At 33.8% G+C, this 17285-nt stretch overlaps 1 pseudogene; it reads right to left on the reverse strand.

The window, feature by feature from the left end:
- Window positions 1–1780: 1780 nt before the first annotated feature.
- Window positions 1781–3888, reverse strand: LOC149414617 (uncharacterized; annotated as a pseudogene).
- Window positions 3889–17285: the final 13397 nt, after the last annotated feature.

Here is a 17285-nt window from a genome sequence, read left to right on the forward strand (position 1 = left end):
AAGCGAAGTTCGTGCCCACACTATCGTATTCGGTCAACTTCGATCAACTTCGCGAGTAGTGTAGCTGGGCTATAAGACAATTCAACACCTGTAGCGGCATTTAATACACATCTAGAATCCGTGTTTAATGAAGACCTTTCAAAAGTAAAAAATAAATAAAATGGCGCTGTATTTGGAAAATGAGAATGGCGGTCATTTGATGACTTTGTCAAACAAAAATTTCTGCGAAATAACTGGGCCTTAATCTATTTTAATTTGAACCTAATAGGGTAAGGAGTACAATGGTTGGCACCTTAGTGTAAACTTCCAACTCGTTCCCCGATTTTGTGTTATCATTGCAAGTTTTTAAAAATATATTTATTACAGTTGACTTGTTCGACAATTGAGTGCACATTTTCAATGTTGCCTGTCTTTAATTTTGCTTGCGTTTCTCACTATAGTGAATCAAATCGCAAACATATAAAAAGTACAATCATTGGCACCCACGATACATTAATTGGCATTGCAAGAAGTATAATCATTGGCACTTTGTGTTATATATTATTTTTGTAAAGAAAACATTTTTTTTCAGTAAACTTTATTGAAAGAGGATACAATTCACAAAGAGGATACATTTTACTAAAAAATTATATTTTTCAAATATTAAAAAAAACTGCGGTAGGTGGGTATTACGTACTTCTTTTAAGAAATTTCAATCTTCTTTTAGCAAAGCTTCAATAATTTCGCTTTCCGAAAGATTTTTCGTGTCATCTGGTAGACTTTGAATATTGTTGTCATTTCCAGAAACGGGTTTTTTTAACTATAATTTTAAATGGTTTTTTGAGTGTCACGCATGAAATGATTTTTATTTTAGGTTCAACAGATTTATGTATGCCCTGCACTGTTGGTTTGGAAAATATTATTCGATGTTGATGGTTCATTTTCCTTTCCTATTGATTTTTCCTTTTCAAGAAGAGTAATTATTTGTAATTTTGTAGGTTTTTGCACGAGGTAACAATTTTTGTAGCAGTAACAGAGGTAACAGTAACTGTAGCGAGGTAACAGTTTTAGTTTTGGAATGAAATTGTGTTGAAGTCGAACAATTCTCGCTTATCTTTGGTGGAAGAGTATCTTCAAAATTCAAACATTCATTTGGCTTTTGAACGGGCAAATTTTCAATCGCAGTATTTTCATTCTTTTTTTGCGATATTTTTCTTGATTTGTTAATCAGTTAAGAACTTTCAGCTTTAACTTTGGAATTTTGTTCTCTTTCAGTTTTTCTAGCCGCTTTTTCTAAGACCAATTAATTTTTTGCATTCATTTTTGCCTCCTCAATATCAAGCCACTCTTTACTAGTCAAAACAAAAGTTTTTTTCATTGTCATATTTTTGGTTTTCCTCTCTGGCGTCTTTGGCCAATTCAGGATATCATTTAATGAAATATTGTGCTTTGTGGGAGTAACGCGCTGGTTTTGTACAAAGTCGTTATTTATTATTTTCATCTCTGTGGACTTTTGTGAATAATTATATGCACTGCTGCAAGAAGGGATGCTATCTGCTAGCTCCAATTGAGGCGATTCTTGATCTGGCATATCATTTGACAAAAGGTGGCTGTCATTCGCTCGTTTTTGCAAATCGTTGGCAATTATTGTGTTCAAAGGTACTTCATCATCCGAATCAAAGCATAAGAAATCATCCGATATTCCGGCAAATTCTTCAGCTTCTTCGTTGTCCGAAACTAGTGAACGTTGATCATTTATTTTTTTTTAAATCGTAAACAGTGCTAAAAAATCTGATGATTCATTGTCAAATTGGTGTTTCTCAAATATTTTAATGTTTTCATCACCAACAATCCTTTTAAAGTCTTCGTAGTTCAATAAATTAGTATTTTCTTGTGGTTTTTGTGATGGTGAGGTTAATCGAGTGAGAGGATGGTTAGATTTCCCCAAACATTTGGATTAGTCCAATGCATTTAGATTCCAAGGGAAAAGTCCACAAGCTTTAAAACCATTAACTACAACAGTCTTGTTAATAAATTTTTCCAAAACAATCTTAAGGATCGGACCGAAGTCAGTTTTAGTAAGAACTTTTGAAACGTTAGTTCTTCTCCATTCCAAAACGGCCCTTTTCAATGCATTTTTCATTGGTTTAAATGCAGAAACATCAGCAGGCTGTAGAATACGGGTTGCATTTGGACATAAAGCTATTAATATTATACCCAATTCTTGACACAGCTGACTTAATTCAAAAGTGGTGTGACTCTTGTGACCATCGAGAAACAAAATTACAGGAAATTTAACGTTTGATCTACACAGATGCGGATGAAGGACATTTTTTTATGTATGAAATGAAGATGTCCCCTTTCATCCATCCATTTTCAGACAATCCTATTCCCCATTCGCTTGGTATAGATCGAATGATGTCTTGTCGCATTCTTTTTAGAGGAAAAATTACCATTGGTGGAGTTATCTCACCATAAGCTGACAAAGTAAACATTACTGTTAGACATGATTTACTTGGTGCGTGTTCTACTTCGTAAACATTCCTTGTACCCTTCATAGCCAGAACCTTAGAATTTTTGGGACATAACTGGAAATTAGTTTCGTCACCGTTAAATATACGTTTTGGATCATTTAATATTTCAGTTAAATCGTTTTCATGTAAGTAGTCGTAGATTTGTTGAAACCAGCGTCTTATGTTTGTTTCTGAAACAACCGAGCTCGCTGAAGTTACTGCTTCAGCAGTTCGGGTACAAATTTCAGGATGTCTCCGTAAAAATAATTTATACCATCCTTCCCCAGGGTTGTTGTTAATAAATGCATTTGGTCGAGGATTTTTACTGAGAAAATATCGCACGCTCTCCAGAATATCTTCTTTTCTTCGTGGGAAACCTTTCTGACTGCTTGTACTAATCTACCGAACGAGGATAGACTCTTCTTCTTCTGTTAAAACTGTTGCTGGTCCGGGTCTTGTCTTAACATATTTTTCACTTAATCTAAATTGAACAGTAGACCGTGGAATGTTGAATTGTTTGGAAGCGGCTTTTTTCGACATACCACTTTTCACAGCATCTAAAGCCTTCTGAATGTCGTTCTCCTTGTATTTTTTGAAATACTTTAAATCAGCAGGAACTTGAGGCATTTTAATTTGATATCTGTAAAAAACACAAACAAAACTAACTTTAATAAATAATTTAAATCAATTAATGGTGTAAACTTTAGAGTGTGTATCATTGGCAGTGTAAATATTGGCACCCCTATCAGTATAGTGATTGGCATGTGCAGGTTATAGTGATTGGCACTGCTAATAATAATACTTTAATTAAACAAATGTATGTTCTAAATTTTACTGCTGAATTTAAGCAAAACTACATATCAATTGTCTAAAAAAACACAATTTATCAGTTATTATATGAAAGTACAGTGATTGACATGCATGCCAATGAATAGACCTCCATACAAATGAAACACACAATCATTGGCACCTGGCAATTATCTTATCCAGGCGCTTAAACTAAATAAGGATGGCAAAGAAACTCACCTTTGGCCTTTATTTACAACACAATACTCTAAAATATATCAATATCTTGTAAAAACTTGAAATAATTATCAATATAATGGAAGACTTACCTTATGAAAACAATAAGAAATTTTGATAAAACGCGACGAGCACTACCCGCGTCCACGGATCAGTTGATAGTTGAAAAATTGTGCCATATGTATGAAATAAATTATGCCCATCTAAAAATAGGATAGTGTGGGAACACAATACGTCTAAAATTAGAATATATTTCTCGCCGTAGCCACTAATATTACTGTTTCAATTCAGGAGTGCCAATCAATGGGGGGGTGCCAGAGATAGTACCGTTTACCCTATAAAATGTAAATTTAGCACCGAGCCCGTAAGGCATCTTGCTTTGTATTTAGTCATCTCCAGGCCGGCCGCCTATCTGGTGGCACCAAGGGGGCAAGTTAGCGCAGAAACGGGCGGTGGATGGTCCCCCCTGCCGATGGTATTATGGAGGAGGCAGTAGGTGCTTCTCGGCCAGCCGACACAACCGGTTACCATCGCCAATACATTCTTCAATCGATGCCGGACTCTTCAGACTTCTGACAGGGATGGGGAAACTTTTTCATTTTACCTATTCCTTTTTAGTCTTCCACTGTTGGTATTCTATCTTAAATTTTCCTCTTGAACAATATCCTCCCCAACACGGGTGAACCCCTAGTCTGTGTCTGTGGCGAGCGGGCGGTGTGATTAACAAAACATTTGAGTAGGAATTGGACAACTAGATGATGCTACTAACCTACTATCTCGCAAGTGAAAACATGGCTAGACTGAAACATACTTACAATTAACATATCAAAGACAAAATTCACAACATACAGTTTAAATAGCACGGGACAGCCAAAAAACAACACAAACACCATAAAAATACACGAATGTTTAAACACCAACATCTGCGATTGCCCTCCTCTAGAAAAAACAGAACAAATAAAGTATCTAGTAATCGTAATTGACCATAACCTTAGATGGATACCTCACATCAAACTAATCACAAATAAACTTCTCAAAACAATACACATTTGCCTAAACATAAGAAACATATATATAAAATAAAACAATTGAAAAGAATATATTTTGCACTTTGCCAATCAATAATAGAAAATGGAATTATTGCTTGGGGAGGAGCAACAAACTCGGCTATCAATTACATAGAAACCGCACAGAAAACGATCTTAAAGGTAATACTAAAAAAACATAGACTGACTGATACAGACCAAATATTCAACAGCTGTGACGTACTAGATATATACGCCAATTATACGTTAAAACACTACTAAACTTAACACACAAAATAACACTAACAGACCAGTTAGACAAGCGTACAAAGAAAACATAAAAACTCCGACAGTAAATTCAAGCTTTGGACAAAGACACTACCAATACCATGCTATGAAAGCTTTCAACAGTGTAAAACTTGAAATTAAAATTGAGGAAAATAAAAATAAATTCACACACAAAATTACAAAATGGATAAAAGAGCAAAAAAGACAATATTAGCAAAATGTCATAGCATAAAATAAAAATAAAACCTACACGTAACACACAAAACCAATATATACACACATCACTCACAAACACACAAGATTATTTTCAATGTATTATTTTTTAATTTTAAATATATTTGTATGTACTATGTATTTTTAATTTTAAATGTATTATTTTTTAATTTTAAATATATTTGTATGTACTATGTATTTTTAATTTTAAATGTATTATTTTCTGTTTAAATGTATTATGTAGATTATATTTTCATATTATAAAATGAAGGCCTCAGCACGGGCAAGCCACCCAGTGAGGCCTATATTACTGGAAAACATAAAATGTAAAAAATATTGTACCAAATAAAAAAAATAAAATATATATATATACAATAACGCTATATCTAAAACACGAGAAGACCCCATCTCAGGTTCTCCTAGTGAGGTGTAAACAAAAGGTTACTACTTAACCATTTACATTTATTTTGTTTATTTTATTTAGTACCTGTCTTCCTGTTTCAAATGTATTATATACATTTGAAAAATGTTTTGTCTGTCCAACTAGGAGAAAATCGCGTTTTAAGACAGGTAAAATAAACTGACATACATATTTTGTAAAACTAATGATAAAAACGAAACATATACACCTTGTTAGGATTTTTTTATTGGCAAATAGATACATTTATAATTATACAAAATATAAGACAGTAGCAAAAAAAATCCCACAAAGGCGAAGCCTGTGCGTGGTGCAAAACAGTGGTGGTTAAATAAAGAAAAAATATAGTACCTATAGATAGATGAATGTGATTTTACTGGAGTTTGTGCGAATTTAATAAAAAACAGTTAACTTAATAAAAACAGTTACTTGCACTTTTCATCTATTTACCTGATAACTGCATTTACGAGCATAGAAATAAATAAATAATTATGATGTTAGAGTGCATATAAGTGAAACAGAATGCCACTGGTTCCCGACCTCTGGGGTTGCTCAAGTTACCTGCTAGCCGTTCGTTACCTGCACTTTGTGTGAACTCGCCGTCAGCAACATTATACCTACCTGTAGTTATTTAATACAGGTATAGTACGGTTTCTGTCCACTGACTCGGTTGCGACGAAGGTCAAACCATTTGCATTACCTTCTTAGATTCTCCATTTATAACAAAGTATCATTATTGTTTTATTATAAACTAGCTGACCGTCTCCACCACCGTTCTTCCACCATTACCACTACTGTATACTGCAATGTTACTGTTAAAAAACTACATTACATCGACGTTAATTCGATTAAGTATCTCATTTTGGTGCAGAGATATTGTGGATATTATATTGATTGAACGCCGGGTACACGTCAGGTAGTCTTAATATATAAAAAGCCTGCGTATGTTTGTGCTCGCAAAACTCAAAAAGTAGTCGACCGATATCGTTGAAAATTTCAATGATAAACCTTCCGGGAGAAATTCTCTAAATGATAGTGAACACCCTATCAAACTCCGTTGCATCGTTTTGAAGAACTAAGCGCTTGTACAGACAGACGCGGATAGTGTCTTTAAGACTAGCCAAAGTTCCCGAGATTGCCTGGGCTCTGTAGACAGTGACCTTTCTCTTGTTTTGAAGGTCGAGTGTGCAAAATTTCTTTAGTCCAGGAATAAATGTGTATATTTGAATAAAAATCAAATCCACGCCGCCCACCCTCCACAGACACTCTCCTTTATATAAATAGATTAGATATACTACCCGGTTTCAGCACGAGATTTCGTTCGTCGAGCGCGACGTTGTTGTCAAAGTATAATAAATTCAGATCAACTTACAATTCGGAAAAACGCTGTAAATTGACAGTGACATGATCATCTGTTATTTCAATTCTCTAGTTTTGTCGAAAGCTTTTGTGCGAATAGATCAATTGAAAAATATTGTGTATTTTCTTGCTTTTGGATAGTTCACTTGGATACTTCATAATTCATAATCACCTAAATTCAGAAAACAAAATATCTGAGATTTGGATTGGAACAGAGAACATAATGTGCTATGAAGTGTTTTTATAGTTCCAAAGGGCAATATTGAAATGATATTGCGTTAGGTGTTGGCTTGACCTATAATTCTCAGATAAACAAGCCTTGCCGTCAGCTCACCGTCGTAGGTGTAACGATCTGAATATGAATCAGTTAGATTACAATTAGAAGTAACTATTTCAGTTTCCGGAAAAGGAAACAAATTCATTTTCGTAGCTATTTCGTTAAAAAAAAGGATAATTTGACGTCTTTTCTTCACGCCATGTTTTGAGATAAAACTAAAAACCTAAGAACGTATTTCAGGATCACAGGTATTATATATATTTTGGCTAAAAATAAGAGAAGAAAAAAGAATCTAAAACTTTTGCATCAATAACAAATGGCCGCCACGTGAACAATCGATTTTAATTTTAACGAAATAATTGTCAAAAGGGATTATTTTTCATTTCTTGATATACCTACTTAATTAACTGACTACTACAGAATGTTTTTAAAATGAATAAAAAATGCCTATTCAATACGTGTCCCTATTTTATATACATGGTGTCCGGGGGTAAAGTGCGCTAACTTCGCGGGGTGATTCTACATCATTTTAGAAGTAACTATTTATTAATTAACTTTTATCATTTCTTATCTTTTTTTAAATCTTATCCTTTTTTGTTTTTAACACATACATTCTGTATGCATGTACGAACATATTTGATTTATATATTGTTATTTTTTGTTTTTTTGTAGTTAATGATATAAAATATGTATTACGTAAAAGACCATCAGGGCGTTTTAATTAATAAATAAATCAATTTCAAAGTTAATATTCAAGTTTATCCAAGTTCTGTGAAATAACCGGCCGGTGATGAAATAATAACAGAACATGAAATCCAAATTTGAATTTTGACTCTTCAAATTCTGTGAAAAACCCCGACCAGAGTTTTGCTAAATATTATTATCTGAAAAGGTCACATTGGCGACCTGGGAGATGTTCTTTTGAAAGGAATTTCAGAGGACACTTGATTCACTTGATCGTGTGATAACTTAAATATACGTTTGCAGACTATTTTCGTGACGAACGTACTTACCTAACATTGTAACTTGTAACTTTCAGATAAAGGAAATTGTAATTGAGGATACGTGGTATTCATCAAGTATATTTTATTGTGTCATACAATGTTCATAAATGATTAATGAAATAATAAAATAAAAACACAGCGGAAGTCATTGCATAGGAATTCTCCATAGATATATAATAAGAAGGATTTAAATCCTGCGGAATTTAAGCAATATTCGATCCCGCGAATTTGTAGGATTTTCATGTATAGGATTTGCGGGATTGAATAAAACAACAAATTTACACAAAAACATGCTGTTTTGATTTGCACATGCTGACTAGTTGTGTGGAAATATCCTCCATAGTCTATGATTTGCACATGCTGACTAGTTGTGTGGAAATGTCCTCCATAGTCTATGATTTAAACATGCTTACTTTTTTTTTTTTATTATTTATTGAGTTAGTTTATACATTTGAATATAAACTAATATAAACAAGATCATATTTCATTTTGTAATTTTACATATTTTTACAATAAATATAACATTTCTTTGTAAATACATTCATTCTTCCTTCATTCTTCAGACTTTCAGGCATTTCATCATACATTTTTAGTCCTTTGTACATTAGGCAGTTCTGTGATTTTGTTTTTTTCATATGTGGCAATCTAATCCTATTTACATTTCTGGTTTCGTAATTATGAACATCTCTATTAAAAACAATTTCATCCTTAAAATATTTTGGCATTTGGTTGTTCATGATTTTATGTAGGTACAAAAATTAACACATTAAATAATAGTCTCTTTTTTATAGAAATCCAATTTAGCTGTTCTCTCATTTGATCTATGTTTGCGTATTTTCCTTTTCCTAGTATACATCTCATAGCTCTATTCTGTATAACATCTAGCTTGTTCAAGTTGTGTGGAAATGTCCTCCATAGTCTATGATTTACACATGCTTACTAGTTGTGTGGAAATGTCCTCCGTAGTCTATGATTTGCATATGCTTACTAGTTGTGTGGAAATGTCCTCCATAGTCTATGATTTGCACATGCTTACTAGTTGTGTGGAAATGTCCTCCGTAGTCTATGATTTGCATATGCTTACTAGTTGTGTGGAAATGTCCTCCGTAGTCTATGATTTGCATATGCTTACTAGTTGTGTGGAAATGTCCTCCATAGTCTATTTTTCTTATTTTATTTATTACAGTCTTTTTAAAACACTTATTACGTAACGTACTTACCAAACATGATTGATCTCCAACAACTGTGGAGAGTGGAGTCTTGTCAGTGACAGTGGGTTTTTTTTTTAATTATGATCTTTTTTTTACCAAAGCCTTCTTAAAATACTTATTATGTTTTCTCTCCAATCTATTTTTATAATAGTATTAATACTAAATATGATTGATACGAAAATTATCTTAAATGACTTAGGTACTATTTTACATTTTATTTTATAATATATCTAGTACGAATGGCGATTAGTACAATCAAAAAAATGTTGGCATTATTTTAAATTAATCCCTCAAATCCCGTAGCATTCCGCGGGATTTTCATTAAGTATTGTATATCTACCAAGTCTCTCGGGTGGGAGACCCGTATTTTATTTAGTGACCAGATCTAAACCTTCATCTTCCTCCTTTCCTTCTACCAGGGCAGTTGAGACTCTTGTGTGCACTTTTGTAAAACTCATCAATGCAGTAGAACGGTGCGTTCAGTATTACAACAGATCCAGAACCGCGTGTTGCTTGAAGTGGCTCTAGTGTTCGATAATCCGCTCCTTCAACAAATATTTCTTGAATGGGGTTATCCTAATTATTGTTCCGTCGATTCCAATTTCCAATATTTTATAAATATAACGTCATTAAGCCATTTTCCTCTCGTCTAACTGACATTTTTGTTGGTTTCTGTAATGCAAATACCTACAGTTTGTGTGTCAACCAAAAACAAGAAAAGTTTTATTTATTTAGTTTGAATCACTTTCTTTAATTAGTCACAGTAATGGCATTGTGTCGTGAAAACATAAATATAAATAGGTACTTCATTTCGTCACCGAGTCACTTATAACTTATAATTATTGCAATAAAAGTTTCAACTAGTTTATTTACCAAAAGCTATACAAAGTAAATAAATATCTGAACATACCTAAACCACGGCATGTTCAGATAATTATAGTAGTGACACCTAGCGAACGAATTTTGAAATATGTAGAACATACTTTCTTGGTGTTGCCCGCGTTTAGAAATTCCGCATAATATGGGTAAATTTATTAACTGTTGTAAAAACAATGGTCGACCGCACATAGTCGATAAAATAATTGTCAACATGTTATTTATTGTTGAGCGTGTTCGTATTCATAAAATATTGAAAGAATTTCCGAACATTTTGAGATCTACCAATAATATTGTCGTTACTGTATTGACCAGATCATTGAATGTGAGAGCAGTTCAGCGGGAGGCCAAAGAGCAGTACGGCGGACGGCCAAAAAAATTTGAAACGATAAATAGGTTTCTAAATACCTACCAACGGACGTCATGAAATTTTATAAACATTGATTCACAACCAAACTCACAAAAAAAAAATTTTAAGAATTTCATATCAGCGATGGAGCGAAGAAAACACCCAACATACTTGCAACATTCGTCTTCTTGGTCTGTCTTAGTTGTCTTCTTGATTGTTGTTGATGAACGATGGCTGATGATAGATTGTGATGATGCCTCGCTATTCATATCTCGTCACTGAACATGGCTAAAGCAATTTCAAGCAACGTTTCCATTCTCAATTTGGTTTTCAAAGTAATAATTAAGAAATATATTTTATCATATCTGGCATCCCCACTTGCATAACCTGATTCGGATTCATTTCAAATTTATTTAAATTGCGAACGAGGTCGCCATGTTGGAAACATTTGCATATAAATCTTCCGTAGGTACTTTAATCATCTGCATAAGTTGTGTATTAATTACTCTAAGATTATACACAAGACAAGGTAGTAGCTTTATGGCTACCAGATTCTCCTTTCAAAAGCCATTATTCAATCTGATATGTAATTACACAACAGTTGATCTTAAATTCTATAACTCCTCCCACGCCTTGGGCTAACACCTATCTAAGAACCGTTGTTTAATTAATCACCGTATATATGGTTATTACGGTTATGTACGTTGAAAATTATTTTTAAAAGTTTCAATAATATTCCTGAAATAATAGTGTGTTATAGCACCATGTAGAACTCGCAATGGCCACCAACAACTTTTATCGGTGACCATTGCGACTTTTAAAACTCTTTTTTTTCCAATAATTAATAGCGTGAAATCAACAAAAATGTTTAGTCTTTTATATATTTTAATGCAATAGCCATCGATATAATATTTGATCGATATTAATAGCTCTTGATGAAAATTACGGTGAGTTGTAAATAGTCGAGTTAACCTAGAAATTGTAGAGAGAAAATCTGTAAAATAAACCTTCATGCAGAGCTCACCGTGGGAGTGTTTAGTGGAACACTCGGACAGGTTTTCCAGAACAGAGAGGTAATGTCGACCCAGCTACATTGCTGCACAACCAATAATTATAATAAACATAATATTAAAACAACACAGACTTAGCAGGAGTTTCCGGGTTCATGGAGTGATGTTTGGCGGCGGATGTGACTGCCCGCCACCTGTGTGGTGGGACCGATCAGTACAGGCTGGTTGAGGAAGACCCTTTGACCTCTCTAGGACCACACTTGTATGACTTCCAAATTCCTACCCACCCCTCACACCTATCTCCTCTCTTTCCTTTCCTAAAAAGACTCCACACATCACTTCCCCTCGGGGCCTCCTGTATGGAGCTAATATCATGAATTCGGAGTCATGATTCAGTCATGAAATTATCAATAAGTCATGAAGCCTATTCTACCTATATAGTCAAGTAATCTCACGTAAAGAATCCTTGCATTCTGAATGAGAATCTTCTTACTACGGTCGCTTTTTCATTAATTTGCAAATTTTTGGTTACAAAAGTCCTACCTATTATTTTATATTGCAATGATTAAGTGGATAAGTGCACATTTCTTTTCTTTTACAGTACAACCTGAAGAAGCTGAAAAAAGATTTCCAAAACATAAATGTTGATTGACGTGACACATTACATCATCATACTGACCGTGTTAATAGCGCTCTAAAAATAGTGCTTTATTCCCATTAACACCATTCCCGGCGGAAAACAAATTAATAGCCTTTTGTTAGTGAGCAGTTTATGAATACTAAAATTACTAGCTGATGTGTACCCAGCTTTGCTCGGGGACTTATAAATGTTTTGGGGTAAGGTTTTGAGTTGTGAATTCTAGATTACCTGGCAACTGGGTGCATTTTAAAGGTGGAAATAATATTATTGTATTGCAATAAGTAATTGTTTCACTTGATCGTGCCATGTCTTCCTCGGGCGTCCTCGACCTCTTCGACCATTCACTTTCAAGTCATACCACAAATAATTATTTGATTAATGTCGTACGCGACAAACAATGAAACATTCATTTTTATATATGTGTGACTGTAAATATTTGTTGAATTTCATTTTCTGTGCGGCTTCTAGACGACCAAAATAATTAAGTATCTAATTGTGTTGGTATAACTTATTGAATATATTATTATTCATTCTGAAATTGAAATATGAGATCGACATAAATATCATTTAAAAAAATTAAGACCAACGGCCGAGTGGTTAAAGGCGTTTTCCCGGTAAAACAAAGATCCTGTGTTCCCAGTCAGTTGCTACCGTTACCTTTTTTTTATTTTCTGCGTCTTGTTCTGTATCGTTTAGATTTATTGAATTATCTTCTTCTTCGATAATTAACTTCGTGTGCCGGCAGCTAATCATATTTTCGTAATAACTTAAGTACATTATTTTTTGCATAACTTTGGTTTTGTAAACAGTACCGTCTAATGTGTTTAATCATAAAAATTGTATTAAGGCGAAGCTTAATGCTAATCACTATTTTGATTAATCGTCATAACGAATTGGTGTACATTATGAATACAAAAAAATATGCTTGAAACAACTTTAAAAAATGCAGTGTTATAGCTAAGATTATCTGTGACAGTTTCACTTGATTAACTTTTTTGCTTTCTTATAAAATTATTTACAAAATAAATAAAAGCCAGTTTTGTCCTTGAAATCGGACGTTTCTAGACTCCGTTTGTCAAGCGATTTTAATGTCTATTACCTAAAATATAAGGTATACCAAGAATATACACATTTTTGGCTTGTAACTTCCTCTTAAATCTACCATCAGTAGTTTCCCCATAACAGATAGTTACATTCAGAGAAATGGTTTTTGGATACGTTGGCCACCTAATACGTCGATTAAATGTCTATTTTATTGATTGGGAATGTAACCGTTTTTTGTGTTCCAAGTGTGGAACAAATTTATTTGAAATAAGGTGAGTTGGGGTATGTGACTTCTTCGGGGAAGTTCATCCAGGCCTTCTACCCTCTTTCAATACAATATTAAAGCTGGAGGAGCTGGATGGAGCTGCTTCATAAACACAGAGAGTTGTTAGAGAGTTGAGTGCATAAATGAACCACTCACTCACTCTGGTTGAGTGATTGGTTTATTTATGGCAGTTGGTGGGTTCGTTCAGTGTTGCCAACTTGGCGGATTTTTCGCCATATCTGGCGGATTGAGTGCCCTCGAAGCGGAAGAATTTTGTGTCTAGCGGAATTCAAAATTCTGGCGGAATCGAATAGAGCCCGGAATTACTAATTACTGAAAAAATGATCCTTCGTTTCATTACTTTATCGCACTGGCAATTTCTTCAAGCAAACAATACCGGCAATTACACGTCCACTTCGCAGAAATGGTACCGATCGAATCTTAAAGCAATGGATAGAATTAAAAGCTCATTTCAATATAACGAGGGATACTCAAAATTGTTATAATGCAGAAATATTATATAACATGTACCGTGACGATACCAACGTTCTTATATTCTGTTTTATTCGCCCAGTACTGGAACAGGTTCAGAGAGTTAATAGCAAATTATTTGGTGACCTAAAGAATCTATTAAGTTTCTTAGTGTCAAAAGTAGCCATTCCAATGCAAAATTTGATCCGATGACTATCAATATTGAAAGTCATCTAGATCCCAGACCATATTTGGGATACCAATTTGAATCCAAGATGACATCATTAAGGGAAAATAATATTGTGTCTGTAGCAGAGGAACAAACTTTACGTAAACGATGAGTTGATTTTACAGTTAAATTAATAAAAGAACTACGTCAGAGACTTCCTGATAACTTTTAAAATTTGGAAAAATTAATGTTTTCAGCGTAAGCAACACATTGAAAGTACACAGAGAGTCTATAATGCCTTTACTAGTATTATTTAAATATCCATCTGATGAAATTTCTCTCACCGTTGGAAAATGATACATTTCACCAAATGGACAAAAATAAACAGCACAATCGAATTCTGGACTGAAATTCAAATTCAATTAAGATGTGGCTAATGTGAATTCCTTTAAGAATTTATGCGATTTCGTATTTTCAATGGTAGTATTACCACAGTCAAATGCAGACGTGGAAAGAGTTTTTAGTATGATAACATTGTAAAAAATAAATCTAGAAACAAAATGAAAACTGATATGGTCAATGCAATTTTGAATGTTCGATCGGGATTGCAGCGGTTGAATAAAACATGCGATATATATTCATTACCCCCAGAGGTATTAAAGATGGTAGGAACTGGGAACATATTATATAACAAGCGATATATATTCATTACCCCCAGAGGTATTAAAGATGGTAGGAACTGGGAACATATATAAAAATGGGTACCCAAAACCATTTGAAATGCAAAATGGAAATGGGTCAAAACATTTCCATTTGAAAATGCAAAATGCAAAATGGTTTTTAGAAAAGCATTTCAAATGCAAAATGCAAAATACCTATTTTCAAAATGCATTGAAAATGCAAAATGGTTTCTCAGGTCAAACAATTAAAATAATTATAGAATTTTAAAACAATTTTGTCATTTAATAATGGACATCAATGTAGAACAAACATATTACATGATAAATCCAAAAATGGTAAATCCAAAAACACCACGACTACAGATTATGAAACCAAAAAAAAATTGCGCGGGACTAATGTTGCCAACGTAAAAACATAGAAACTGCCATCTAACATTTAATATTACAGCGTCATGGCCCCATATTCAGTATTTGAATCAGTATTTTTTGTAATGGTATCACTCAATTGCCAGGGCTCCTACCAGGGAGCAACATGACAAATGTAAATTATCTCTCATAGCGAGGTTGAGGACCGACTGATATTTGGGGCTTATGAAAAAAAAGATGAATGGAGATAGTAGGAAGAATGCTGCAAAAAAGCATTTAAAATGGAAAATGCATTGAGAAAAGCATTTAAAATGCAAAATGGTTTTTAGAAAAGCATTTAAAATGCAAAATGGAAAATACCCATTTTGCATTTTGCATTTCCATTTGAAATGGATTTATTTGAAATAAAGCACATCTCTGATAACAAGCGATATATATTCATTACCCCCAGAGGTATTAAATATGGTAGGAACTGGGAACATATATAACAAGCGATATATATTTATAAGAAGAAGGAATTTAGTCAATTGCCGCTCTGTCCCAGTTCAAGTACAAATACAGAATTTAGTCAATTGCCGCTCTGTCCAAGTACAAATACAGAATTTAGTCAATTGCTGCTCTGTCCCAGTCCAAGTGCAAATACAGAATTTAGTCAATTGCCGCTCTGTCCCAGTCCAAGTACAAATACAGAATTTAGTCAATTGCCGCTCTGTCCCAGTCCAAGTACAAATACAGAATTTAGTCAATTGCCGCTCTGTCCCAGTCCAAGTGCAAATACAGAATTTGGTAAATTGCCGCTCTGTCCCAGTCCAAGTGCAAATACAGAATTTAGTCAATTGCCGCTCTGTCCCAGTCCAAGTGCAAATACAGAATTTAGTAAATTGCCGCTCTGTCCCAGTCCAAGTGCAAATACAGAATTTAGTCAATTGCCGCTCTGTCCCAGTCCAAGTGCAAATACAGAATTTAGTAAATTGCCGCTCTGTCCCAGTCCAAGTGCAAATACAGAATTTAGTCAATTGCCGCTCTGTCCCGGTCCAAGTACAAATACAAAATTTCTGTATTTCGAGATCGCCACTCTTGGCGCTGTTGAAAAATTTATAAAAGCTTCCAAATATAAAAAATGATAGTTAAATTATTATTTAAATATTTATGAATATAATTATATTCATAAATAATAATTATTTATTTATAGTTAGTCGGGCCATGTGAGGCAGAATAACAGAAGGGTATGTATGAAACAACGTGTGAATGTGAATGAAGTAAGAAGTGTTTGCCAGGACTGAGAAAACAGCATGATGTCACCATTTATTAATGGTTGGTTACTTACGTAAAATAATACAAAGCATATTTACGGTGGTTAGTTACTCTCATTATGGCCTTGGTCAGAGACCACCATTCAGAACTACAATGTTACTTGAAATGGTTTAAATTAGTCATGTTTTTCCTCTTTCCCATTCTTCTTCCTACCGCCACTTTCTTCAGCACTGTAACATTCTACAAATTGGAGATGCAATTCTACGATTCTAATCTACCACTGACTTCGGGCAATAAATAATAAATTTAGATTCGCATGGTAATCACATAAAAAAAAAGTTAAATTTTTAACGTAAAAATATTTCAAAATACCCAGAAATACGTGGTTAATTGAAATATTTACAATTAATATTATGTACATAGTGAATAAATAAATAATCGATTTAATAATTCATTGATTTATTTTTTATCTTACTCGAGTTTAAACTTCATTTAACAAAATGCCATGGCATGCCTCGAATAAAACCCTCCCCGCCTACTATTATACAAAATGATTATTTTTTTAGTGACGCGGGCAATGCGTTAGTACAATTTGCATAAAAAAATGGCCAGCGGCAAATATTACTTGTTAAGTTCAATTGTTGTTCAACTTGTGATTTGTGTTGTTTGCATCTGCCCTGATGGTAGACACTACAAGACAGTCCGAAACGTTGGAACAAGAGGGAAGAGAAGCGTAAGACGGCTCAAAGCCCACGAAAGATGTTTTTTTTTCTACAGTACCTACCCGTCAATTCATTCGTAATAATATTCCCCTACACTGGCAACACTACAATTTTTCAGCTGTCATAAGA

The sequence above is a fragment of the Hesperophylax consimilis genome, chromosome 19 (genome assembly GCF_061612785.1).
Source record: "Hesperophylax consimilis isolate HC1 chromosome 19, BYU_Hcon_1.0, whole genome shotgun sequence".
NCBI lineage: Eukaryota > Metazoa > Arthropoda > Insecta > Trichoptera > Limnephilidae > Hesperophylax > Hesperophylax consimilis.